At 43.1% G+C, this 27,342-nt stretch overlaps 1 protein-coding gene and 1 long non-coding RNA gene across 2 annotated transcripts in view; one reads left to right on the forward strand and one right to left on the reverse strand.

Annotated features, from left to right (window-relative positions):
* Nucleotides 1-27,342, reverse strand: part of SLC35D3 (solute carrier family 35 member D3) — a 297,688-nt gene that overhangs the window by 3,492 nt on the left and 266,854 nt on the right. The window lies entirely within an intron of this gene.
* The window catches only part of LOC310675079, a 293,684-nt gene continuing 272,623 nt past the window's right edge, over nucleotides 6,282-27,342 (forward strand). Inside the window, exon 1 of the long non-coding RNA XR_014509928.1 lies at nucleotides 6,282-6,379. This is a non-coding gene — a long non-coding RNA (uncharacterized lncRNA). The remainder of the gene's footprint in view (nucleotides 6,380-27,342) is intronic.

The raw sequence follows: 27,342 nt of genomic DNA on the forward strand, positions 1-27,342 counted from the left end.
CAAATTGCAAATCATGAGTCTACAGGGTTTACAGACTTGCACAACTACATTCTAAAGCCTCAATACATTGAAAGGTGAACATGTACATTACCATTTATAGTGAGGATTCATGTATTTATTTTTACAGTAGAACGGCTTATAGGATGATGACTAGACTTGTTATTGTTAGAGCCAGGCACGTTTGATACTGACTTGTTAGAGCAAAACAGCCCTGTTCATCAAATGCTATCAAAAATAATTCAAGAGGCAGGATAGGTTATTAGGCTGTTAGTCATATAATAAAAGTAATAGACATTAATAAGAACTTTTCTCATAAGGAAAGCAGTGTAGTATAGTAGATAGAGTTCTGGATAAAGGAGAGAAGGATTCAAAACCATATAAGTCCTGAAACTTACTGCATGACCTTGGGTTACTGTCTTTGAGCTTGACCTACCTTACAGGGCTGTTTTGAGGATAAAAATAGGTTGGACTCTCCTGAGTCCTATGAAGGAAAAGTGGGACAGAAATGAAAAGTGATAATAACAATTCATATTTAATTAGAATAATAAACATACTTAATTAGAATGAATTTATGGTAATGCCCCCCCGAATCCTTATAGCGTCACATATTTTGATGTGAGTCAGAATGCATGCCGTTATCTATGTCCTGCACATCTGGATTGAGATTGAGATGAACATCCTTTGCATGTGCTGGAACGTGAGATTATATCTCATCATCATTGCATTATGAGTATTTACTCACTAAAACTGTTTAAATTATAGTTAGATGTAATTCACCATAAATTATATTGTGATTCAGTAATCAAATATATTTCTTATGTCACACTCACAAATGTTTGTTTATCAGAGGCAGAGTGGTGTAGTGGTTAGGGTGTCAGACTCGGTTGTCCTGGGAGACCAAGGTTCAGATCGCCACTCACCCATGAAGCTCGCTGAATGATCTGAGGCCAGTTCTCACTCTCAGCCTAACCTACCTCATAGAGTTGTGGTGAGAATAAAATGGGGAGTAGGAGTACTATGGACACCACCTTGAGCTCCTTGGAGGAAAGGTGAGATACAAATGTAATAAGAAATGAATAAATAGTCCTCCTTGCCTCCAAAGAGCTAACAGTAGCATATGTGATTCTTCCCCTTGCTCATTTTTTATTGTCACAACAACCCTGTGAGGAAGGTTAAACAAAGACATAGTGACTGTCCCAAGCTCACCTGGTGAGTTTCATGACTGAGGAGGGATTTGAATCCTAGCATTATAGGTTCCAATCCCACATTCTGATCACTGCAACACACTGGTTGTCATATTGTACCTTTTTTGCATTGTGTGTGTGCAATGTTCTCTCTCTCTCTCTCTCTCTCTTTCTCTTTCTCTCTCTCTCTCTCTCTCTCTCTTTCTCTCACTGCTTTAGGGATGACTGATTCTTCCCTGTTTTACTGCATTGGACTTAAATCTGCAACCTCAGGATATCGCCAAAGCTACCATGTACAAATGTAGGTGTTAAACAGGCAGTATGAACAATACAGGAATTAAAGAATGTTACAGTATGTTCCTATTAATCCAGCTTTTCCGCATCTGTTTTCTCAGGCTTTTGCAGAAATAATTCCAACTTCTTTAAACATTTAAGCTATGGAGGCAGATGAAATGAAGGAACTTCCAAAGAGAGAGAGAGAAAGCAATCCAAACCCCTTTGTGCTGTGCTGGTGCTTGTCTGTGTTTGGATTGGACCTCTGTTCCTTTCCTCCGCCTAGCTCTGCAGTCTCCATTGTCTTGTGCCCATGGAGTGATGCCAGCATCACTCTGCCAGTGTGGACCTCCCTGTGCTACTATTGAGCCCTAAATTTATTTGTTGATAAATTGTAGTTTAGCAGTGTCATGCAGCAGTCTACCTTGGAAATTCTTTTGCTGCAGAATGGTGATACTTTAGGAGATGGAAATGTTCTATTGGTTGTTGAATGATGTCATATTTGTGACCGCTTATCCTTTGAGGTAAACTCTGACCTAATTGTCTATATAAGACAATTAAAAGGCCATAATTGGCCATTTATGACATAAATTGCTTGATCATCCTTGTAATCTATGGCTTAAGGATATGTCAAAGGGACTTTGTGGTTTCTGTGTCTGAGTTTCCATGGTGCTTGACAGAAACAAGAAGTAACCTTTTTCTTGTGTCTCAGATTTTTGTTTGTGCTACCAAAGCTTGTTGTTTTGCATTGTGCCGATAAGAAAGGATCACTATATGGAGATCCCTTAGAGATCCATAACTTGTGTATTATTTTTTCTGCAATAACTAAATTCCAGAGATTTTTATACCATGAAGATAGAGTTATATTTTTAAAAATAATTGTGCTGTAGAGATCTTTGCAGCTGACAGCATTCATGTCAACAGTTCCTTTCGGCAAAATGCCTTCATATGACCCATATTTAGTAGGGATAACTGAGGAGAAATTTGAATGGTTTTTTAAACAGTATTTGATACCTCCTAATCAATTTCATTTCAAAATAAAGAAAAGGGCGGGTATTCCTACCAGAGATGGGGAAAAGCTCCTATATTTTCACAACCTCTCCAGCAATTCAGTGATGTACTAGAAGTAATACAAGGTTGTTGACTGAGTGTGCATTGCCATCAGTGTACCGTAAAATGTTTAAGGAACAGTCTCCCACATGTGAAGGAACTGATTTGTATAGCTTAGAATTCCAAAGTGCTTTCTAGTCTAGGTCCTCTATAGAAATATTTGTTTGTTTGTTTGTTTTCTATACAGATATTTAAATCCCTTTCCCAAGAGGATTTTAATCCTGATAATGGGTCTGTTGCGGTGTCCAAAAGATTGTCGATTCTCTGACTTCCTCCATGCTAATCTTTCATAAACAATAGTAAAACTTGAAAGCCTCGTTATCACCTCATTCACTAGTCAGGACAAGAAGGGTCCATCAGTTACCTTGGTGCTCTGACAGATGACATAATCACGCCTACTCTGAAAATAGACCTGGAACTGTGTTCCCTGCATTTCTGCTCTACTGTGTCACTGATCTTACTATGTTTTAAGTTTTGTTCATCATTACTTGGACAATGTAAGCCAGGCTTCCTCAACCTCAGCCCTCCAGATGTTTTGAGACTAGAGTCCTCATCATTCCTGACCACTGGTCCTGCTAGCTAGGGATCCTGGGAGTTGTAGGCCAAAAACATCTGGAGGGCCGAGGTTGAGGAAGCCTGATGTAAGCTTTTCAATATATGAGTACACTGTTATTATCTGAAGTCTATTCCCTAATTTTATTTCTCATGCAGTAAAGTTTTAACTTTAACATTTGTATCTTGTGTGCGCCATGGGTTTACACAAGCTGTGGTTAAGGCAATATTGAAATAGGGAACCATTGCACAATAACGAATCTTAGATGACTCTGACTGAAAAGCCTGCTAGATAGAGATGATTCCTTTTAAACTGAGTAATAGTTAGCTAATAATTGATCACACATGCAAACATCTTAAGTTTAGCCTATTATTAATCCATTAAAAAGCAAGTTGCCTTTTTGAGTACAGTACAGTTTCTGTTTCCAGATTGTAAAGGGAGTGTAAGATAAGCTGAAATCTTTCTGTTCTTTATTTCATTTTGTATTATTGTTATCCATATTTTCCCTTTTTAGATCATGGCAAGTCACAAATTCAAATTAATAAAATATGCAGAAGAACATGGACTTGGATCTGCTTAAAAAAACCTAACAACACATGAAATTCATACATATCCAAAATATCTGATGTATATTTTGCTCTAGGAGGCTTAGTTTGGTCAGAATCAAGTATACACTTCCACCATTAACACGAAATACATTACTTCTGGTAAATGAGCCACCATAGCTGCTAGAGGACCATGAAAATTTGTGTCCCAGGTTTTTAAGACTCGTCTACCCATGTACTATCTGAAACCAAAGGGCCGCATTAGTTGTCAGATGTGAAATATATTGGCATTATTTTTAGCTTTCCTACCCCACTACTTTGTATTGATGAGATAAGAGTTTGTATGTCTCTAATTGGACCTAATTATAAATGAGATTACCCAGCAAAAGCAAGCGCACAGCTCTCATTGAGTTTGCATACATACTTAAGGTACCTATGCAAGAGGCTCGTTTATAATGATATTTAGGGAATGATTCATGTTCTTATGTAACTGCATTGTTTCATACTTTCTGGATCTCCCACGATCATATTATAGTTGTGTTCTATGTTATAAATCAAACACTGCTTAGAGTTGTTTCTTTCTGTTTCCCAATGTATTTCTTATCAATAAAAAAAATCTGGTGTTGCACAAGCAAATTTTTTTTCTGAAAGTGTGGCCCAGAGAAAAAAGTTTGAGAACCACTGGTATAGAGCGATAAGTCAGATTTGCAATATCTATCTACTTTTAGTTTCACGGTGCCCATGGCTGTGTGAAATGAACCCAGTTCTGAAAACAATATGCAGCTTGTCCAATGGTCACTTTTTGTGTCACATTTATGTTTCCCAGGGCTCCTGAGTAAGAGCCAATTGCTGAACTTTTGAACTGAGTTATTCTCATATTATATGACATCAGCCGATTCTGATGCCACCCCCTCCTCCCTTGCCTTTTGAGACCAATATCATGTGCTGATCACATGTTCCAGTGGCTGGATGAACAAGAGTAAGTAAAAAACTGAACAGAAGCCCTATAGAAGTTTTGCAATAAAAGCATATGTGTGTGTGTGTGTATATATATATATGTATGCCCAAGTTGACAATCCTGAGGGGAAAATTTCTACCATGGATCAGAATCACTTCTTGGAAAAGAAACCACATTTCTCATTACTTAACTATTGCAAACTCTGAATGCTGACCTTCAGGGATGAACTCATATGTTATCTGATGAGTGAATGGTCTAATGCAGAGGTTTTCAACCTTTTCAAGTCCACAGATCCCTTGAGCAACTACATTCTTTCTGCGGCACCCCTGTGGGGCTCAGCAGCCCAGTTATGTCACCCGTTGCCTGCAGAGTTGGCAGACTCTCACCCTTTTTCAAACACCCTCCCTTGTGTTCCCTCAGCCTCCTCTTCCCTCTTCTTGGGAGTCCTTTGGGCAGTCGTCACCACTGCCCTTGGTCTCTGAGCTTCCCCCTCCCCACCTCAAAGGGAGGTGCCTCCTCCCTGGCCAGCCCCAGAGGCACCATTTGCCTGGGGAGCTTGTAGCCAGGACTGCTGCAACAAACAGCCACACAAGCGTTTGGGAGGCAGAGACACGAGAAGGCATCAATGGAGGGAGGGAAGGAAAGAGGGACAGAGGCCAGTGTTGCCTGTGGCACCCCTAACCATCATTCAAGGCACCCCAGGGTGCCATGGCACACTGGTGGAAAACCACTGGTATATTGGAAGAGGAAGGATGAAGAGCAAAACTGGATGATTGAATGAGTACAGTGGTACCTCGGGTTGAGTACTTAATTCATTCCGGAGGTCCATACTTAACCTGAAACTGTTTTTAACCTGAAGCACCACTTTAGCTAATGGGGGCCTCCTGCTGCTGCCGCACTGCTGGAGCACAATTTCTGTTCTCATCCTGAAGCAAAGTTCTTAACCTGAGGTACTATTTCTGGGTTAGCGGAGTCTGTAACCTGAAGCGTATGTCATCTGAAGCGTATGTAACCTGAGGTACCACTGTAATGTCTTTCTGAGAATCCTAAGGTTGTATCTGTCATACTGAGCAACAATCAGTCAAACTGATTTTGAACATGGGTTCACCTGGTGTGGTGCCACTTCTGTGTGGATTGTTGCTGGCTGAAATGGGCTAGCTGGTGTATGAACTGTGCTGCAAAAACAGCAACTGTATCTCCACAAAGCAGCTGGTCCTTTTTGCAAGGGGTACTTCCTCCCTCACTTCATGTTTGACACTGCCATTGCTGTGGGAAGCTGCCATATCAAAGTACGCTTAGAGCTTCATATCTCTTAAATCCTGTTAGCAAATGTCTTACCAGCGCCTTCACCAGACATAAAAGGGAGGTGTCAGAATAATGGATCTTTCAGCAAATGAGACAACAACACCTGCAGAGCCCACAAAATGCAAACTGCGAAGGCAAACTTCATTCATTTTCTGCCCCCACCTTCCCTGCTTCTGCCTACTTGTAGACATTTACCGTATTTTTCGCTCTATAAGACGCACCAGACCACAAGACACACCTAGTTTTTGGAGGAGGAAAACAAGAAAAAATATATCTGAATCTTAGAAGCCAGAACAGCAAGAGGGATCACTGTGCAGTGAAAGCAGCAATCCCTCTTGCTGTTCTGGCTTCTGGGATAGCTGCGCAGCCTGCATTCGCTCCATAAGACGCACACACATTTCCCCTTACTTTTTAGGAGGGAAAAAGTGAGTCTTATAGAGCAAAAAATACGGTATTTAATGACTCAGGAAAAGGCTGGCTGAGCGATCTATCTGACTCGTTCATTTCTGCAGTTTAACGTGGGAGTGGAGGGAGGCAGCCAGCCTGCGTGGATTTTATCCCAGATGTGTGGCCTGGCATGAAAGCTCATTCAGACAGATAAGTGTGCCATCAAGATATAAAAACATCGTTAGAAGAGGAGTTTGTGGACATGTGCTCAAATGCTTATTATGGGATTTTATCTTACGCTGCCTACAACTCCAGGCTAACCCTGTTGTTATGTAGGAGGTGGTCACAAGCTTCTATGCTCCATCATTAACAAAGTCAAATAAAAATAGCAACAGAAACAAAAGTGAGTAGCAATATCCGCTGTCATGGAGCACTCAATACAGTGGTACCTCAGGTTACATACGCTTCAGGCTACAGACTCCGCTAACCCAGAAATAGTGCTTCAGGTTAAGAACTTTGCTTCAGGATGAGAACAGAAATCGTGCTCTGGCGGCACAGCAGTAGCAGGAGGCCCCATTAGCTAAAGTGGTGCTTCAGGTTAAGAACAGTTTCAGGTTAAGTACGGGCCTCCGGAATGAATTAAGTACTTAACCCGAGGTACCACTGTAAGTCCTTTGCTCCCCACCAATCACAATTCTTCTCACTGTTGAGTCCTACCGTCCCCCACAACACACTCACACACATTGGTTACCAGTGTGATGAAAAATTAAATAGTGTTGGCTGGAATGCCAAGATGAAGTTGAAGAACTCTTTCTACACCCTCTGCACACCATGAACATGCAGGCTACGCGAAAGGGCTCACAGTGCCTTTTCTAGCACTAGGTCTCTATAACCTTGTGATTTGGAGGTTTGTGCACAGAAGCCATTAAATCTTCTAGGGAGGCAATTGCCCTCTTCATTCGAAAAAGAGCACTTATCAGCATGTACAATGAGTGAGCGGCAACAGACCCCGCCTCCAATCTCTATGTGTTGACGTCAGAGCCAGCCCAGCCATTAGGCAGGATGAGGCCGCTGCTTCAGGTGGCAGAAGCCCTCCGGGCAGCACACCCCACAGATGCTCCACCTGCACTGCCACCTCCAGCAGCAGCGGAGGACTGCTGCTGCCATCAGTGCCAATTTCCGGCAAGTTCACATCCATTTTGGGTGAGATCTCAAGCGGCGAAAAGGGATGTGCCACCCCTGGTTGAAGTGTCTGCAACGGGCACCCACATGGGGCAGGTTGCCAATCATTTTGCAGTTTACACAGACACACTTTGCAGATGTGAGTCCCAATATGAGGATGGTGGAGGACAGAACCTCTTGCCACACATTATGGGGTTGTCATACCTGTGAGTAGGGATGGCTGTATCTGACAATTTTGGATTCTCTCTGTTTCTCATTTTTTCCAGTCTCCACATTTACACATCAATTTGTGAATTTCTTTCTTTTTAAGCCCTCATCAGCCATTTAAGTGTGGATTTATCCATGCTAAAGCACATTTCCCCTTTGTATCTTTGTATTTCCTTTGTATTTTCCCTAATCATAATACATGCTATTTTCAATAAGATACACATTTTTATGCACACTGTTGATAATGCATTTTTTTTTACACATGACTTGGCCAAAGAACTGCATTGTGAAATTCAGAGATCTGCAAATTTCAATGGCTGCTTCAGTTTCAGTTCTTGTTTTATTTTTGAAAGTGCAACTTAGGTAATTGCTCCTTTAAGTTCAAACTTCCTTAGTCCAACCTGTTGGTATGAGCCCGAATGTGAGGAAGAGGGCTAATAGCATTGATAAAACTGCATACAGGATGTGTTCATTGGTATATCTGGGTGAGTAATCCTGCAATGCATACATGCTGAGTGCAGTTTTATGAACGTTAGTCCTCTTCCCAGGTTGATGTGACTTTTCCCAGGCAAAGTTTATTTTAGGGTGTGTGCTGCTGGCAACTAGCACTTTACTTACAGCAGGAATAGAAACCAAACCCTGCAGAACAAGAGCTTAACCACATGAGCAAAGGAACAGGCTGTTGTAGGGTCCCTGCCATAATATCAAGGGCCACACATGGAACTTCAACTCAGCAAGGCTTTCCCACATTCAGTCCCTGGTTATAGGCTCCCGAGAGAGAGCTGGGATCAACCATGTCTGGAAACCACTCATTTTCCTTTACTCTCAAATCCATAAGGTAAAGGTAAAGGGACCCCGACCATTAGGTTCAGTCGTGGCCGACTCTGGGGTTGCGACGCTCATCTCACTTTATTGGCCGAGGGAGCCGGTGTACAGCTTCTGGGTCATGTGGCCAGCATGACTAAGCCGCTTCTGGCGAACCAGAGCAGCACACGGAAACACCGTTTACCTTCCCGCTAGAGCGGTACCTATTTATCTACTTGCACTTTGACATGCTTTTGAACTGCTAGGTTGGCAGGAGCTCAAATCCATACAGCACATCAATTGTTCTCCTTGAGGTTATCCATCTGAACAGCAGCATCAAAGAATGAGATTTTCAGAGCCTACCAAGGTGGCCTGTTCATACTTGCCACAATTTTACTGGGAGAATGCCAGTGTTGTTTTATATGTAATTTATATGTTGCAAGCAAATATGGATTTTTAAAATAAAAAAACCAACAACATGAGGAATGCTTTGGTACTGTTCTTTGTGACTATAAGGACACACCCTTTGTCACTGTGTGATGAATGATGGTTCAACCATTTATAAACACATTATACAGGATGCCTGGCAGAGACGATATTTACTTACTCAGAATGAATATATACAGGGAATTTTTCGGCACTGTGTCATACAACTGCTTTCTTCAATTAAACTCATATCCTGGAAGACCGACCCCTTTGTCTCCCCCACTGCCCCACTGACTTCTACATCCTGTATAGTACAAAGACAAATCTCAGGCAGCACATGGTTTTTCAAGTGGCTTTATTTTCCTTTGAGCTTGCTGATCTTGGACAGATATTTGCCTATACTAATTAAAACTTAAGCATATGTGTTAATATTAACCTAGGGCACTCCTAATACTAATATTTTAAAATAAAAAATCTACCATTTTCCAATATGCATTCTTCAGTTCCATTGTAGATAAATATAACTCTAGCTCACTTCTAGCTCTTTCATTGCATGTGTTTCCTGACAGCCTTCTTTGTGTTTTTTTTAAATTTTTATTATAGTCCCTACTGAAATTGGTGCCTTATTTATTATTACATTTATGCCCCCACCTTTCCTTCATGGACCCCATGAGGAAGGTTACAATCAGACAGAATGACGGAAGGTTACATGCCTGGGGTTCATCTGAGCCCTCGTTTTCCAAGTCCTAGTCTTAAACCATACTGGCACACTGGCTCTTCTTAAGAGTTACAGCAAAATGCTATTGATTATTATTGCATATCCTGTCCTTTCTCTCAAAGGAGCCCAAGGCAGCAACAAACCGAACTTTAGGCTGGGAGACGGCAAAGGGAAGTTTGCTCAATGCAAGGAAACTTGCTATGGCAGAAGCAACACTGGAATCTGAGCAAAAAAACACCATTAATAACCCAAATGTAGTGAAAAGTTCCATGGAAATTTTAGCAGACCAGAACCTTGTGGTTATGTCTCATGAGTTTCCACAAGGCTGTGTAAGTTTGTTACATGCCACCTCTAGCCCTCTGAGCCAATCCCAGCAGTTCTAGATGTTTTTTGGAGAGGGCTGACCATTCCATCAGGCAAGCAGAAATGTTTGTGCTTAAGGAACTTAGTGCTGTGTCGGATTCCACCCTGAATATGCAGCTGTCGGGGTGTATGGCTTGCAGACACATTGGGATTTGAAGGCTTTGAAAATATATGGAAACGTGTTTTTTTTTTAAATTGCTGGGCATTTCACTTGAAGGGCTGAGCACTGGTTGTTCTAATAGACCCTCCTGCACTGGTGTCAGGAGTAAATCTTTTGTCTTTGCTTAAACAAAGCTGGAGTAGGAGCCAGCTTAAACTGGGCTGCACCCAAGGGAGCATGGGAGTGGGGAGATAAGAGCTTTTCCTTCTTCCTGTGTTCTGTTTTGCTGAAACTCTGACATAAATATGCATCCAAAACAGGCAATTCCCTACTCCATTCCCTTGAGGCACACAAGGTTTTAAAATATTTAAATTCTTTCCCATACAGATAAACTGAGGCGTGTGTTCATACTAACAAACCCTTCCTCCAATTACGGTACTTTTGCTTTTTAAAAAAGGATTACAAGGATTTTACATTCCCCTCCCCTCCAGTATGACAAATCTTTTCCTCCAGATGTTTGCCTCTGTCAGCTTGCCCGTAGATCAGATGGTGCCAGGCTGCTTTCTTTGATCCTAATAACATAAGTCACATAAGGAGTCAGTTATCTATTTTTATTTTTTGTTGCTGGCAAAGCTGTTTGAGTCTGATAATTATTTAAACAGCAGAAAAGTTGTGTGCCTTCCTTAACAGATGCATGCAAAGGAAACACGCTTCAGAATTGAGGGTAAAGAAAACTTGCATTTCATCTTGCACAACAAATAACAGATGCCCTCTATAATTGTTGTGAACGTTGTGGTAAAATCCTCAGGCCATTATGCAAGCGCTTAAGGAAAAGGCCACTACTGCTTTCTTGCATACATGCATGTGTGCATGTTACAGATTCTACATTTTGAGTGTTTGCCTAGCTCCTGCCTCTGTAAGCAAATATCAACAGGGCATATACATGCATGCAGAGATGGAACCTAGAATATAGTATAAACAGCATGCAAGCTGACTTTTGCTACTTTTTGTTTAAACACACACAGACATATGCACTGTTACAGTTTTTTTCTTCTCCTAAAGGGGAATGCCAGACTTGGGTAAGAAGACCAGGTGACTAAGTGTTTCCTTAAAGGGAAGCCACTAGCTGTACATTGAGCAAGCGAGGCGGGAGGGGGAGAAAACCCTCTGAACGAGCCTGAAATATTCTTATGCAAATTGAAGTTGCACAAAAGTGCATTTTCTGGTGGAAGATTCACGAGCTACAAAATTGCTTCTTTAATTCCTGGGAAATTTTGCTGAAAATTTGAGGGTCTTTGTTCCAGTAAGCCTCTTTTAGGTCATTGGTGAAATGGCACTTGTTCTCATCAATGCAAGTTTGACAAAGTCTTTCTTGGACATGTCACTTTTTATGCTCAACCTTGTCACTCTCACTTGGTTTTGACCAGTTTGTCTTGCAACATGGATGACATGGCATGTTTACAGAGAGGTTCATTGAGTTGGGTCAGAGTTGCCATATAAACTGGACAGGGAGAAAGCTGATAAATATGTATTTATCCGCATCAGATACCAACCTGTCAGGGAACTGCCATCGGAGCGGGAGGCGGAGAGGAGGCTCCAGAGGGATGGTGGAGAGGGTCCCAGTAGGGAGAGAGGTAGCCCATCCGCTGGGGAAGGAAATCAGCGTAACACCAGTGGAGACGGGGGGGGGGGGCAGATGGGGGAATCGGAGAGGTGGCTCCAGGACTCTTCGCAGGAGACCAGCGGAGAGCGCACAAGTACTCCGCTGCCCATACCCACTTTGCGCAGAAAACTTCCGTGCAGGCAAAGGGGGAGGAGACTGGGCGTCAAACAGCTTTTATGCTGGAAGAGGTTTAAGAAACGCCCACTGACGGATTCTGCCAGTGACTGAGGCAGCCACGGAACTTGAGGCTGTCCAGACAGAAAGGGTTCAACCAGGCAACCTAGCCAGGAGTAACGGCAACCTACGCACGAGCAACCCCTAGAACCATTACACAACCATTGCGATTTTTTTATGAAGTCCAAATATATAAACACTCCTGCACCCAGACCAAGCAGGATCGCTCTCCCATTGCATCAGCCGATATGGCGTTGGGGGGGGGGAGGAGATCCTGCTTAGCTTTTTATCTTTAAGTGGTTAGACAGTGGTAGTTGGGTGGTAGGAAAGACTGCTCTTCCCTACCCTACTGCCACCAGCCCACTGGCTTAAAGGAGAAAAGTGTGAACCACCTCAACAGCTCCTTTGCAAAGGGCTCTAATCCCCTCATTAGTCTATGGTAAAGGTAAAGGGACCCCTGACCATTAAGTCCAGTCCTGACCGACTCTGGGGTTGCGGCACTCATCTTGCTTTATTGGCTGAGGGAGCCAGCATACAGCTTCCAGGTGATGTGGCCAGCATGACTAAGCCGCTTCTGGCGAACCAGAGCAGCGCACGGAAACGCCGTTTACCTTCCCGCTGGAGCGGTACCTATTTATTTACTTGCACTTTGACATGCTTTCGAACTGCTAGGTTGGCAGGAGCAGGGACCGAGCAACGGGAGCTCACCCATTTGGGGATTCGAACTGCCAACCTTCTGATCAGCAAGTCCTAGGCTCTGTGGTTTAACCCACAGCGCCACCTGCATCCCTATGAGTGGGAATTAACTCCTGCTGATTTTCTGTGCAGTAGTATTCACTAGGGGAACAGGGTGTGTGGCCAATGCAATATTAAACCCTGTCTTCTTGCACATCAGCTGATGCCATCAGAGAAATCAGCCGATGGGTGTGCATAATTTGGGGGAAATGGCCTCTTGGGCTGCACTGGACCTCCTAGGCAAGAGGTTCCCCACCTCAGCTTTAAAAGATTACTCAAGTTCTCCGGAAAGCAGCACACGGAAGTGTAAACATTTCCACTCATGTCATGGCATTTATTTATTGATTTACAAAATGATTAACTTCTCAACGCAAAAAAGAGGTGCACAAAATCTTGTACAGAAAACATTTGTTCAACACAGCAGCTTAAATGTTCAATTCATAAATCTGCATTGAACATCGAAATCAAAATAAAAGGTTGATATCACCACTCCAGGAGGTCTTGTCTGATTAAGAATGCCTTTGACATGCGCAGGAACGCACAACCTTTGGCACCTGTTTAATATCAAGTGGGAGCACATTCCACATTTTTAGTCCATATTCTAACAAATAATTTAAAATTTAAAAATGTCCTAGATATGCATGCCAAAGGCACATACTCTTTCAGTTATTTGACTTACACTGATAGCAGTAGTTATTATAAGGTGTACATAAGTAATGCTCTTAGGCTACATAACACTGCTCTTATGAAATTAAACCTAAGAGGAGGCCTTTAAATTTTGCTCCAGTACCTGCTGAAATCTGAAATGGCACCCCTAAGTACAATAACTTTGGGTGCATCCACATGACAGTTTAATGTGGATTCAGAACAACTCATGCCTGCATGTTTTTTTATCTTGGCGTCTGCACGATAGTCTCCTCATCCAAACACTAAACTGCACTTTTCGCCGTTGAATCTGCTTCCCACCCCCATCCTCGCATAACCTGAAAAGCGAGGGAGGTCCCGCATAAATTTGTACTTTGCCCAACTATAGATATGCATGTAAATTGTTGGGTGCTCTCTGTCACCACACCCGCTACTTTCATTTGCTTTTTGCCTGTGCACAATGCAGTCATTTTCTTTCTAGCAGCCCAAAGGAAAAGATTGCCTGTTTGCAGGACTTGCTGAAGGCACATCTACATTAAAATTTTATTTTTGATACGCCTGCTTTGTGCAGATCTGCTCATGAGGAAGACAGGTATATTAAATATCAATATCAAGCTGAACTACTTCTGCATGCATAGAATTGGCAACACTCGCCAATTCAGATATAGGGTGCCCACTCAGCACCTCATAGCTGCTCCTTGTGAGCTTGTGAAAAGACTGTTCATTGTCTTTTCATGCATCCCTTTTGCACAAAACGGAAGTAATTGCTGTAAAGTGCTTTGAGTTTGTTTGTTTTTTAGAGTGACAAATAATTAAATAATTTTAATAGTAAAAAACATTGGCCCATTGAAATAACCTGGCAAAACAGCCCAAAGATGCTCCCTACTGCGCTCTCTCTCTCTCTCTCTCTCTCTCTCTCTCTCTCTGTGTGTGTGTGTGTGTGTGTTGAAGAGAGGTACACACTCGGAGGAGGAGATGGAGGCCAAATTTGGATTATTACCACCATCATCCAAACATTACCACAGAACTGGCACTACAGATGGGGCTAGGAGGAAGGAATGGCAGCTGCCCTAGAGTGGGAAGGGGTGAATGACATTCCCTTCACAGCAGATCAGGAATGACAAAATCTATATTTTAGGGTAAAAAGAAGGCTGGAGTGCTTATCTACAGTTTGCCAATGTGCACAGAGAGAGAAAAAGCATTCCTTTTCAGGGAAATGTGCATAAAATGAATTTATGATTCGATCTTCCTGTACGGTGCATTCCCTAGCTATGAAAAGGTATGAATGCATAGTCACAGAAATAGCTTGAGACATGCTTGAGAAACAACACTGAAGGGTGGGGAAGTGGAAATTGAGTGCAACCTCTCCATCAAGGAAGAATACCTTGTGTGGGTGGGAAACAGCTTTACACATATCCAAGGCTGAAAATCTAAACTGCTCATGTGTGGACACTCTTGCTCAAATCTGCACGCAGACTCATTGGATCTTGTGTGGCATAATGCCCCTGTATGGATGCACCCATTTAGCTCCTAAGTTAAGTGTCAGCAGGATTTTCCTTGGGCCCTCCTTTCACCAAATGTAGATATGGACGCAGTATTCTGTAGCAGATGATTCAGATCAACCTTACCTGGCAGCTGAAGTGGGAATTGCAAGGCAAAAACAGGCCTGCTCTCAATCATGATGGACAGGTGCAGACCGCACAAGACCCCAGAGCGCAGCCCCTGCCATTTCCTCCCTAGGGGTGGGAGGAGACCAGAATTTACCATGGATACTATACCTGTATAGTGAGCAGAAAATCAATGTATTCACTAAGAGGGAGTATGGCAGTGGGGGTGGAGGGGGGGGGGCTGCTGAAGAGGCAGCAGATCCAGCCTCCAGGAGTGTGCAGCAGCAGGGGGCAAAGCATTTGTCGGAGGATGGATGTGCTGCTCTTGTGAAGCCTGCTGCCCAAGGTAGCTGCCTCATCTTGCCTTATAGGTGGGCTGGCTCTGCCTAGCTATCACCCCACCAACTGTTTTTCTCTCCAGGAGAGAATGGATACGAGTATATTTTTCTCAAACTGGGGGAAGGAGCAGCTTGGGTACATAATTTTTAGCGGGAAATCCACAGAGGAAAAAGAGTTAAGAAGGTCAGCCCTCTGTGACATTTGCAGCCTCAGTTGGCTTCATGTTACAGATGACTAAATATAGTTCAGTACATCCTTTGATTGCAAGGTTCCTGGCATGAGGACTAAAATGTCAGTTCTGAGTTCTAAGTTACTGTGGGCCCAAATGAATGTTACCTAATAGCAGTGAGTAAATTTTTGAGGGCACTTATTGGAAGAAAAATCAGCCCACACCTGCCTGTCTCTCTCTGTTGGCTTTCTTCCTTGACACACACAATCAACCCAAGAGATTGCTTTATATTGAATCATACCATTGGCCTGTCTAACTCAGTACAATCGACACTGACTGGTATATGCAGGGGGTTTTTTTATGCATTACTTATGTAGAGAATTGCATTGAGAAATTTGGAGAAGTATGAACTTTGAAAGATGGCTCTGTTTCAGTTCACATGTGGTTTTGGAAAGTGTGAATTGGGTGGGTTTGTGTTTAAATGTGAACTGGATAGAACTGCAGCTTACTTGCATAGCACCAAAGCCTGGGATTCTGGTGCAGCAGTCACTGCATTCCAGTAGCATAGAGGGGGTTGCAGGTACACGGGGCAGGCAAGCCACCACTACCGGAGTGATCCCCCACTGGAGCAAAGCCAGGCTGTGCTGCCCCACTTGCCTGCTGATGCAGGGGGCAGACCAGCAGGCTGACGCAGTCCTTGGTGGGCAAATCACCCTGATGCCCATGGAGAGGAGCATCAGGCTGAGCAAGGCTGCACCTTTGCCTGCCTCCCACCGTCCGTGCCTACTCACTATGGGCCTGGGCTGCTCCCACCGTCACACGAGGAGTGTGGTCTGCAGAGTGAGGAGCAAGCCAGCGCTTGCCAGGCAGCCATTCAGTGAGGGGGCTGGCCTCGGCACAGGCTAGCCCTTGGAAGCACAAGGAAGGTGGATGGAGTTCTCTGCCCAGCCTGTGCAGAGCCTCCATGGTTGCCAGCCTCTGCCAGGGACGCAGCAGTGAGGCCAGTATAGGCCAGGCTCTGGGCCCAGAGACCTCTGGTGGCAGGTCAGCAGGCAGGCAGGCAAGGATGAGGAGCCTGGGATGGGGCCTTGGTGGCAGTGGCATCCCCAAAACGGGATGCTCTGTCACCTTTGCCAGGGCATGATGGAGATCCCTGTGGAAGCCAGTGTCGGGGTGGGTGGGTGTGCGTGCTGGGTTGCACTCCCTCAGAATTTTGCACCCGGGGCCACTGCCCCCTGGTCCCCATGCTACGCGCCCCCCCCCCCCATGTATCTGCAAGTACAGTAGCTCATTATTTTCCATTGTCACAAAAATAACTTGAAGGAATGGGAAGGAAAGAAGCTGTAGGTTGGACACCTTAAAAACTTGGTTTCCAAGGTTTTGTGATTTGTACTTCTTCAAATACAGCGATGGTGGGTGGGGTACTTCTAGACTTGAAAGCATGTGGAAAAGCTTACTTTAATTCACTGCAAATTTCTATTCTTGTCGGGTATATTCCAATAGAGAACAGCCAAAAGCAAGTCTGAGTAACCATTGACAACCCCAGTTTGCTGTACATCAACATGAGTCTTTATAGACTTTGGGTGGTTAACGCGCAAATAATTAGTTCCTCTATGAAACAAAAAATATGCTTAACAAGGCTCAAAACATTTCCCTCTGCCCATTTTATTTTGCCTGTATCCACAACATCATCCAAGGGAAAGGCTATGAAAGTCAGGCCCCTGCCGGAAGGGGTTTCTTTAATTAGAAAAAAAATGAGAAACCATTTAAGTAGAAGAATATCATAAGCAGCGTACTTATTATTATTATTTATTAATTCTCTTGCCAGCTTTTCGCCATCAGGTTCCTGGGAGTATTACAGCAATTTAAAAATACAATATTAAAAACAGTTTAAAGCAAACATTCATAAAAACTTATAATGAACTTATTAACTATTTTAAGCTTATATTTTATTGAAATGGAATCTGACTTTGTCAATTCACTAGGGATTACTGGAACAGCTCCACAGGGTCCATTTATTGTGTGTAGTAAAGGGTATTGGATTTCAGAAGTGGCTTCTAGGGTGGGGTGGAGGTGTGGAACTGCTCTGTTACGTGGCAGGTGAGTTAGCAGAGAGGCTGGTATGGAGTTCCAGATTGGCTCTGTTAGTGTATTTGCCACATGCAATCTCCCTGGTGCCCCACACCTCTCCCTCGATGAGACCTCTGGGTTATTTGCCTGTGTTCAGATACTTGCAAGCCTTTTGCCTGGATAAATCTTAAAGGCATGATTCAGTACTAGTCACATACAGGGTTTTACATTTGGTTTCCTTTTCCTTACTCAGTGGAAAGGTATTCTGAGCCCATCAATTCCTTGCCTTCATTCTGGGATTGCAAAAGAGGGAAACGGTATCAGGGATTACATCATGTAGACTGAGTCATGTGGTCCAATTACATTGAAACATGTATTTAAGACTTAAATGTTTTTTCTTTGTTTGCATATAAATAAAACCACTATTTTTTTTGGGGGGGGGGACTTGCCCAATTATTATTAATAGTGTGAATCTTCCAGTCATTTTTCATAACATATCAAGAGGCTTTTTAAAAAAGCAACAACAAGGAAACAGCAGATTGGATTGCTAAGGGAATAACAGGACAAAACTATTTCTGCTTTTCATTTTCTCAGAACCACATACAGGTGTGGAAATGGATGACTGCGTAAATGCAGAGGGATGTTCAGGTTTTCAAAATAAGTAATACTGAGCAGTAAAATCAAGACCGTGTGAAGAGTTGTCAATCATGCCCCAAAGAACCCAAAATCTTGTCACACTCTTAAGTCACTTGAAACTTGCTGAGGGTATTTGCGGGACCATTTAATCCCCCCCCCTACCTCATGTAGCAATTGTTATGTGCTGTGCTGTATTTTTTTACAAGGGTGCTGTGGACCATCTGAATGATGTTCAGTTTGGCAACCCCGGTTCTAAGTAGTTAACGCAAATAAATAAACAGTAATCTGGGTGTCCCTTGGAAAAGCTGACAGGGCCAGTTCTAAAGGCTGGCAAGCTAGCAATCTCAGTCAGTCTGTTCTGTGGTACAGTTAAATGCCAATTTAATTCAACTCAAGGGTAGAAATTTTTCTGCCTCAGGCACTAAAACAGACACAGTATGTACCTTCTCTGACTGAGAGAGAGAGAGAAAGAGAGAGAGACCTAAAGGTAAAGGTAAAGGTAAAGGGATCCCTGACCATTAGGTCCAGTCGTGGCTGACTCTGGGGTTGCGGTGCTCATCTCGCTTTATTGGCCGAGGGAGCCGCTGTACAGCTTCCAGGTCATGTGGCCAGAATGACTAAGCCACTTCTGGTGAACCAGAGCAGCACACGGAAACGCCGTTTACCTTCCCGCCAGAGCAGTAGATATTTGACTACTTGCACTTTGATGTGCTTTCGAACTGCTAGGTTGGCAGGAGCATGGACCGAGCAACGGGAGCTCATCTCGTCGCGGGGATTCGAACCGCCGACCTTCTGATCGGCAAGTTCTAGGCTCTGTGGCCAGCTAATATATATAGTTTATACTTCTTCGGATGACTGTCATCATTTCACTGCTTGCTTTGGTGTTGTTTAGTTGTTTAGTCATGTCCGACTCTTCGTGACCCCATGGACCAGAGCACACCAGGCTTGCCAGGTATGGGCAAATCTGTCAGTTTTGTTTTTCTTGGTTTCTCATCTTTCCAATGTTGTGTTCAGTTGTCTGTATTTCTGCATCAGTCATCAGTATGTTTTTTTTAAAGTTTTCATGGTAATACACCAGTTTGTAGGGCATATTTCTCCCAAGGTATAAATTTGTTGCCTAATACAGATTTTTGCAAAGCAAGTTTCCCTTAAGATGCCCAATTTAAATGCAAACTGAATCAATTTCCTCTCCCATTCCTACTGCTTGCTAAACTCTTTTACCTGCCATCAGGTCTGCCTTAGATCCTCCAATCTCTAGCATTTCACTAATTAAAGGGCCAGTATAATTGTTTAATTGTACATTACATTGAAATGGAAAGTGGTTCTGTATGTGTATTGCTAAAGGGACATGGAAAATTCCATCAGAGCTCTCTGACTACCTAACAGGGTGATAATTAACTGTTGATGTATCTCTGCTGCTCTCTCACATGATATTTAACTTAGATCACATGGGAGGGTTATTCAGTTGCAAATCTCATTTTTGAGGGAGTTGTCTTTGTTCTCAAGCCGTTGTAGAGGAAAGGTGTGCAAATCATGCCTCTCCAGGGACTCAACTACATAAGGTTTTTTGTTTTTTTAAAAGCTTTTAAAATGCATTATGGGACTCGGGTGGCGCTGTGGTATAAACCACTGAGCTGATCGGAAGGTCGGCGGTTCAAATCCTCATGACGGGGTGAGCTCCCGTTGCTTGGTCCCAGCTCCTGCCAACCTAGCAGTTCGAAAGCATGTCAAATTGCAAGTAGATAAATAGGTACCTGGCACAAAGGTAAACGGCGTTTCCATGCGCTGCTTTGGTTTCGCCAGAAGCGGCTTAGTCATGCTGGCCACATGACCCAGAAAAACTATCTGTGGACAAAAGTTGGCTCCCTCGGCCAGTAAAGCAAGATGAGCGCCACAACCCTAGAGTCGTTCGCAACTGGACTTAACTGTCAGGGGTCCTTTACCTTTACCTTTTTTAAATGCATTATAACACTGTGGCACCAGATGGCACTGTAGAGTTCCGTCTTTCAGCAATGTGATTTCTCATTATGAGGTTTACGATGCGTTTTTCCTGAAACGTTTTTTTTTATGTGTCTAGATCCAGCCAAGGAAGAACAGCTTCAGACTGGAATGCAGGCTAACGGAGTCTGTGTGTGGAGGTTTTAGGTCTATTTGGGGTAATTTTATATTTGTATGAATCTGAACCTATGCCTGGATAACTATATGATTTTATGCAACTATTTGGATGTAACATACTGTATTTGTTATTTTGTCTGTTTGAAGAAGTTTCTGTTAGTAAAGCTTTAAAAGTTTCAAAGTATAGGTGGATTGTATGCCCTGTTTGTATAGTCATGACAGTTATTTAAATCCTGTTTTCATTTCTTTAAAAAAATGTGATTCAGAACTTTATAAAAGAGCTGTCAAACTCTAAAGCGCCCATATACACACATTAAAATGGTTGTTAATTGCTGTGGTATTCCACTCAGGAATGCTTATTTTTATTAGTAAATCAGAGACATTACCAACATACCTGCCCCAGTATTGTCTATTAGACCTGGTTATCCAAACCAAACTTTCAATTTTGTTCATACTCATCTCCTATCCTAGCCTTTAAACACTATGTGTTTGTGGTTTTTCTTTAAAGTCATTCAGTCTTTACTGGTTCCTCATCACGAATCTCAGGTCTGCCTTATCAACTTCTGCAAGCTTAAGGTAAAGGCACCTCCTATCGAAATTCATAGCACTACTATGTATCATCAGACAGGATGGAATTTCCCCTCCTCCCAATGTATTTTGATCACGTCAGGGTGGGAGTACTAGAAATCATATATGAGAGAAATGAGGTGGGGAAACACGCTGGAAGCCCTTTGAGAGAAATATAGTGGTTGACAAGGTTTTCCCCCTGGTTAAGCATTGAGGAGGTTTTGAGTGGGCTGGAGCATATGTGGTCACAGAAGCATTTTAAAAATAACTAGAGAATTCTGAGGTGGGCTAATTGTTGGTGCGGGGGCACAATGTGGTCTGTCTGACTCTGAACTCTCTCTAAAAATAGCCGCATTGATCAGTCTCACCTACTGCCTCATTGCCTGGCTTGCTGTTTTATCAGCTGCTTCTGACATAATGCCCACAATAGGAACTTGTGCATCATGTGGAAGATTCTGGGATACATTTTGCATTAAATGAGTCCTGTGTTGAAAGTTCTGGGTGGAAGTTTTTTGGCACATTTGCAGGGGCTTTAGGGGGGATTAAATTGGGGGTGGGGTGAAGAAGTAAAAAAAAAAAAAAGGGTAGACATGATAATGATAATAATTTATTATTTCCCCAGCCACTCCGGCCAGCTTTCAACAGTACATTATACATGAGAAAATTCTTTAAAATTTTGAGGGTGGGGAACTTTACATTTGTAAGAATCAGCACAGAAGAGACTTCTTTTTTTCTCCCTTTATTTGTGGAAGCAGTACGGCTCATGCTCAGAGGCTTCTCATGTGGCGTCATGTTTATCCAAATTGCAGCCTGTGTACTTTTCCTTCATTTACTCTGGATTTACCCATTCCACAGAAAATTCACCGAGTGGAGCTAACCTGGTCAACATCCAGTCACTGGGGGTATGGAAACTTGTTTGTGGGATTTTGTGTGTGTGGTGGTGTTTCGGTGGCTGGCCTCTACCACCAAATCCCTACTTCCGTTGGTTCCTCATCAAAGCACAAGCTAGCCATTTTGTTTAGGGCAGCCCATATAATGCCAAGTACCTATTTCCACCGGTCACCACATGCTGGAGGTATATCCACATTTCAACAACTTGGTTCAGAGTACAATACTGTTGGGTAGAAAGGCAATAGATGGAGGTCTGGAGCAAACCACCCCCGCGGTGAGTCAGAACAAGAGAGAAAGCAGTGTGGGGGTTGGTAGAGTCCCTACTCTGCATAAATCACAGGTATTAACATAAAAGCTTCACCATTCTAATAAGCGGAGGACAGGCTGGATCCATTTATGAAAAGAGCCCTAAACTCATCAGTGTAAGGGCTCACCAGGTGGTCTCTGAAGGCAAGACACAGCCTGGTTCTGATCTGAAAATGCTTGGGCACCTAGAGGAGGTAGAGAGAGAATGTGTGCTTTTGTGGTTAATGGTATTGAGGGCCCAATGGTTATTCTTAGGTTTCCCACCTCCCAAAAAAGCCCAACCTCCATTTTCTCTCTTGTGAAACGTGGTAACTAACGTCTGGTAATAGTGCTCATGCACTCTTGTCCACTTCTGGTGAAAAGCTCTTCTTTTTTTAAAAAAAAATCCACATAGAAAGGTATAAAAATACCTCCATGCTCTTTAAGGATGAATGGGAACCTTTCACAAAGTATCTGAAGACGCAACAAAGCGAATTGGACTGCGTGGAATAAACAAGGGATCCAATCTAAATCATAAGGTTAGATTTGTGGACATTAAAACAGCAGTAAGAAGCAAGAGGTTGATTGGATCCCTTCGGAACTTGAAATATGGGTACCCCCAACAAAAATTTAAAATTCGGCTGTGTAATTTGGAATTTATGTAATTTGGTTTGATTTGATGTGATTGGTCGGTTAATAAAAAATTATTCTTAAAAAGGGAGCCGCCGTTTGTCCGCAGACAGTTTTTCCGGGTCATGTGGCCAGCATGACTAAGCCGCTTCTGGCGAAACCAGAGCAGCGCATGGAAATATACCAAATCAGTATATGTAGAGGCTAGCGTGTCAGGCATGCACACATAGATCTGAATGGTCCATCTGCCAGATCCAGCCCCTGCCTGGATGCTAATATGCCAACCACGCACACTTACATAAGGGATCCAATGATCCATTTGTGATATGTTGGGAAGAATTCAACTAAGGCGACTGTTCTGCGAGGGCAAGCATTTTGGTTTGCCAGACAGAATGATTCCCACTCTCCTCCTCCAGTTCAAGGGTTTCTATCAAATCCCCCAGTCAATTTTGGGGGGTGGGGGTGGTGCATGGAGGGAGCAGCAATGAGAAAGTTGCTCATGCGGAAGTCCTTGCACAGGGTGTCTGCTGATGGTACACAGTTCAGGGGTCAGCAAACTTTTTCAGCAGGGGGCTGGTCCACTGTCCCTCAGACCTTGTTGGGGGCTGGACTATGTTGGGGGGGGGCATGAATGAATTCCTATGCTGCACAAATAACCCAGAGATGCATTTTAAATAAAAGCACACATTCTACTCATGTAAAAACACACTGACTCCCGGACCGTCCGCAGGCTGGATTTAGAAGCTGATTGGGCCGGATCCAGCCCCCAAGCCTTAGTTTGCCTACCCATGTATTAGTTGAATCCTGCCAAAATCTCCTAGTGAACTCCAGGATGATCATGCTCCACTATGCCTCTAAGAAAGGATGGGGGGGGGGGGAGGGATGGCTGTCCCTACTGCCCTACTGTGGGCAGCCACCACACACCCACAACGACCAACAACAATGCACCTGGAAAACTGCTAGATTATAACAGCACATCCTTCCTCAGAGGCATTGTGGGGTACAGTTGCTCAATAAATCATTAGAAGTGTCACACCACTTTTTCTGCAGTGACCAAAAATAGCTTTAAAGGAGGTGGGGAGAGGGAGATACCTCTGTTTCTTATTACTACTGAATTAGATTTCTTACCCACCCTTCAGCAGAAGATGCTACAGCAATATCAAATGCAGTGGTAGCTCAGGTTACATACGCTTCAGGTTACAGACTCCGCTAACCCAGAAATAGTGCTTCAGGTTAAGAACTTTGCTTCAGGATAAGTACAGAAATCGGGCTCCAGCGGCGCGGCAGCAGCAGGAGGCCCCATTAGCTAAAGTGGTGTTTCAGGTTAAGAACAGTTTCAAGTTAAGAACGGACCTCTGAAACGAATTAAATACTTAACCTGAGGTACCACTGTATAGCATTAAAAACAGTTTAAAACAAATGAAATTCCCTGCCCTTGAGTTTAAAGAATTTTGAACTGCCTGCTCGAAAGGGGGGCAGAAGGTGGAGAGGTACTTTTGGCTCTTGCACAAGTAAGTTACAAATATTCCAGAAACACAGACTCATATAACAAAACTATGGTATTAATACATTAACATTTCCGACCAAAGGAAACTGCAGGATGTCTGATAAACTCCCTCAATCTTCTTTATTAACTCTTCTTCTGAACAATGCATCATGCACACTCCACGTGGAGCTGATAGCTCATGTGAAGATTACAAATGGCAAAAGTGCTGGAAGAAGATAGGAAAGAACCCTGGAAACTACAGACTTATTTTTAAAAGTTTGGAAAGTGGTGGTAATGGAAAAGCTGCTGCGTTATATTGCTAATTCTATAGGGAAGAAGATATTGTGTCAATGAAAGGAATACTTTTCACAGCTAGGGACGTGTGAATTGACCCCGTCCTTAGATTCAGCTTTGACTTACTGATAAAATGTAAACAATTGCCAATTTACCAGATTTCAACAACAATAACAAGAACAGCAAATTATTGGGTTATATCCGGTGCTCCGTAGGCATAGTTCTGGGACTGAGCAACGGGAGCTCACCCTGTTGTGGGGATTTGAACCGCCGACCTTCTGATCGGCAAGTCCTAGGCTCTGTGGTTTAACCCACAGCGCCACCCACGTCCCCACTCTGATCTCACCATAGCTCTATGGCTTGCCTGGGCTGCCCGCCTGCTTCCCTCTATCCTGTTCCTCCTCCTCACCTTGCCTGGACCACTCACCTGAACTTCCTGGCCACCTGCATCTCTGCCCTCCAGTTCTCTCCTCCTCCTCACATCACCTGGGCCTGCATCTCCATGCTCCAGATCCTTCCTCCTCTCTTCTTCTCAACTTGTCAGGGCCTCCTGTCCAATAACTCAGCTGTTAATAGCAGCTGTCTGAAACCAGGTGAACTGCAGCATGATAGCATCCTTACTATTTTGTATATTAGGGAGAGAAAAATTAACATTATACAGTCATACCTTGGTTTGGAACAGCTTAGTTCTCGAACATTTTGGCTCCCAAACGCCACAAACCCGGAAGTGAGTGTTCTGGTTTGCGAACTATTTTTGGAAGCCGGACATCCGACGGGGCTTCCACGGCTTCTGGTTGGCTGCAGGAGCTTCCTGCAGCCAATCAGAAGCCGCGCTTTGGTTTTCAAATGTTTTGGAAGTCGAATGGACTTCGGGAACAGATTCCGTTCAACTTCCAAGGTATGGCTGTAATTGTATTTCATATTCCTAAACATTCCTTTTATGAGCCCAGAGTGGTTAGCAATAAAACATCATTAAAACAAAAATATGATATATGATCCAATACAACAGACAGCATTAAATTATATAATGGATGCAGCATTTTGTTGTTGTTCCTCCTTCTCCTTCTTTCTCATTCCCCCCCTTTATCTCTCCCTTAACTTTTCTCCTTCAGCAGTGTATGAGAATCCCTATATCATTCATAAATATGCCTTGGGAGTTTTATTGACCCTCCTTAAATATCCCAAGTAAGCATGGTGACTGGTGGAAACTAATCACCAGGGCTATCCCTAGGGGTGTGTGGGGTCCAGAACATAGGTCCCTAACCTATTCAATACGGTGCTTTACAGCATTTCCATTACAGAGGTGGAAAAAGCAAGAGAACAAAAGGCGAACAAACGCTGACACACCTTTTGTATCATGTGCAAAAGTCTCTCCAAAGTGTCATCTTTCAGTCTAAAAAGCATTGTTAGTGTCACTTCTTGTAGGATATGTAACTTTTTTTTGTTGTTGCTTGCTTTTGAAAGCATCAAACCACCGTCTCAACAGAGATCAGCGGTCAACAGCAGCTGGGAATGTCAGAGAATTCTGGCAAAAAGTGGGAATGGATATTGGTGATGCTCACTTACTTGTCGCTTGTCTGTAATGGAACTCAATCCAGTGAATACAATTGGTATGTTCAGTTGTTTTCAGTCTGCAAATGATACGCAATCTAGGGCTTCCATTTGCATTGCATTCCTTTCCACTGAAATTAATGGTGTGGAATAACATGGTTACATAATTAATTATATAAAATTCCAACACAGCGGACGGTGGGATGAATATTTTGTTGTTGTTGGAAGCTAAGCTGCAGCAGAATGGAAACAGCGGTGCATGCGACCAACACAGATCTGAATGGAAATCGAAGCTTACTTACACACCTAACAGCAGCCAAAATGAAATAATCAATAATCTCTCTCACCTTATTTATTTACCAAAGCTCAGGGCTGTCCACATTTCCCTACATACATTTTATCCTCACAACAATCCAGGGAGGTAAGCTAGTGGCTTGGTGACTTGCCTAAGGACAGCAAAGGGATTTCCTGGCTAAGCACCCATTTGAACCCATATCTCTTTCACCCAAAGTCAAGGACACTATCCATTACACCATAGCTGTTCTTTTTAAAGTGCTGGGATGACTGTAACTGTGAATCATTCATTCATTCATTAGTTCAAACAACTTCAGTTTAAAATTCCAGGTATTCTTGAAATCTATTCGATCACTTTCTGTTTTGTTCTTGTCTCAGGGGTTTGCAGGGCCTCCCATTGAAGACCTTTCAGCGAAAAATTTATGAATGGGGATGTGAGGAAAGGAAAGTCTTTTGGTTTTTTTCTTCTCTCAGGATGAGTTTTGACCTATTGCCGCGGCTCCTTTGTAGTGGGTCTGAGAAAACCCTGCTAGTCTGCATTAGAGAGTCAGTCAGTAGCAGCTGACTTGAGTGTCTGCAGGAAGTGTGCAGCCATGACAAGGCTGGAAAGTACAGAATGAACAGAATAAGTGGCAACTTTTTTTTTTAAAGGCAGGAAAAAAAGTCTGTATAACTGGCATCGTGTGTATCTGTGTGTCACAAGATCAGAAAATCCAGTGACATTCAGTATTTCTTGCACAACCATCTGAGCACTAGACTTTGTAATATCACTTAAGGGATTATAAGGAAAAGAGCACTGATTCATTCAGTAGAATCATATCCCTTATGCTAAGAGATGAGACACGTTTGACAAGAACGTTTTCTACTCTGAAACATTGCAGTTTCACTGGATGTAGCAGATGGTCCTGATTTCAATAGCTTCATCCACTCAAAAACTATTTCCTTGTTTCTTGAAAATTTGATCTGGAACAGATAATTTGGGACGGTTTAAAGACTCAGATTGTATATCTTTTCTTTTTCAGTTTGAATGAATGACGTGGCATTGTGCTTGAACCTAGAAAAAAGAGAAACAAACA

The sequence above is a fragment of the Podarcis tiliguerta genome, assembly GCF_965153285.1.
Source record: "Podarcis tiliguerta genome assembly, chromosome: 3".
Taxonomy (NCBI): Eukaryota; Metazoa; Chordata; class Lepidosauria; order Squamata; family Lacertidae; genus Podarcis; species Podarcis tiliguerta.